Source organism: Microtus ochrogaster, chromosome 19 (assembly GCF_000317375.1).
Source record: "Microtus ochrogaster isolate Prairie Vole_2 chromosome 19, MicOch1.0, whole genome shotgun sequence".
In the NCBI taxonomy this organism is placed as follows: Eukaryota; Metazoa; Chordata; class Mammalia; order Rodentia; family Cricetidae; genus Microtus; species Microtus ochrogaster.
The window spans coordinates 7,585,100-7,586,935 of record NC_022021.1 but is presented as its reverse complement, the minus strand read 5'-3'; positions in this window follow the sequence as shown (position 1 = coordinate 7,586,935).

Below are 1,836 nucleotides of genomic sequence, written 5' to 3'. Positions count from 1 at the left end.
TAGCACATAAAACATTCTCTCTCTCTCTCTCTCTCTCTCTCTCTCTCTCTCTCTCTCTCTCTCTCTCTCATCTACCTGTACATATATATAAAAATTAATGTGATGTCCAAAAGCTGCAGCGAAACCCTATCTAGAAAAAAAAATTAATATGATATACAAAAGGTACCATGCTCAATCCATGTTGGTCATTATTGTTAACATCACAAAATTATCAGACATTATCTGAAAGTTAGCTAATTCTAGGAAATTATTCTACTTTTATAGCCCATCTCCAAGTGACTGTGACCATTATAGGTACATTAAAATGATAAAAGAACAAACCTTTTTTTCAAGCCCTTAAGGTTTTTCATAGAGTACATGTCTTGTTAGAATAGTCAACTAGGAAGTTTAAAAACCAAAGCTGCGGAATCAGTCCCTCAAGAGCAGGGATTTAATGGTAGCGTGTTACTCAATTTACAATGACTGAAAAGCCCAATTCACCTGCGCTCTCTGTGGTTCCCTGTCAAGATGGCTGATATTAGTGACATTCAACTGCAGAGCTAGCTGTAGCCAGCAGAGGGCAGTGCTGCACACAAACCTCGCCTCTCTGGAAGCTTCCCGGGGACTCTACATTGTCCATAGTTTGGGGTCTTTCCCCCCACCCCCTTTTCTTAAATTACTTGTCTCTGAAAGAAAAGCCATGACGTTATAGGAATGTGAAACACTGCTCGGCTTTATCTGCCTGTGATGCGTGCGTTTTGTTATCTTGCCTGTTTCTGCCGGCTGCAACAGACTCAGATGCCATGTGGCGGCATTGTCGGCTGAGAGGGTGGGGATAGGCACTGCAAGAGGTGGAAAGTGGGGAGCCTCCGAACCCCCACCTTTTCCTCAAGTCTGCCGGTGCAGGCACCTACTCCCCTTGTCTTTTCTTGGGTCACTTTTCACCCGCCTTGTTTCTGCCACTGACTCCACCCCCTTTTCTCACACACTATAGCAAACCTGTGAGTCCCATGACTTCCGGTGATGCCGAGCTGTGAGTGTGCCTATGATGATATTCGGAAGCCCCTGTGTGAGACTTGGGACACCTGGTGAGCCCTGTAATGTAACTTGTGGTTCTCATCTATCACGTCTCTCTTCATGTTGCTCCAGCATGGCTCTGGCACCACCTTCCCGGCAAAGCTTCTCTGGTCCCCTGGACTGATGCCAGCACCGGCGCCGTGATGAATGTGACTTAATGTCAGCTCCTCACTGTAGCCTCTCCTTCTCTAAAGCCTGAAAGTCTGGACTGCTTCTCCTCCCTCCGTCTTCGTATTTCCGGTCCTTCCTCATGGCAAGCTTTGAGGATCTTGAGGACAGAAACCGAGAGTGCTCCAGGGTGGGGTACCCTGACTCACTCAGTGATTAGGGGCTGAATTGGGGTCCAGAAAGTTGTTCCTTTCTTCCTTGAGGACTTCTGCCGACAACAACCCCTAGCCTCTTTCTCGGGAACTCCCACTCTCCCTCGCAGGGCTCGCGTGTTTCCCTCCCATACTTCTGACCTTTCAGAGAAAGATGAGTCAACCACCCTGTCTAGAGACTGTAACCATTCCCTTTGTCTTCAGTCTCTCCAGATCGCATGCACTGTTGGCCCCATCTCTCTTTCTCTTTGAACGTCCTCCCTTGCTTTCTCCAGTGGACTTATCTTTCCTGAGCTTCTGTCCCCTTGGAGCAGCCCGATGTCCTCCCGTGGGCAGCCCAGGCGGCTCCCAGTCCTCTATAGACAGCCCAGACTGTCCCCAGTCCTCCTGTGAGCAGCCCAGACTGTCCCCAGTCCTCTATAGACGGCCCAGACTGTTCCCAGTCCTCTATAGACGGCCC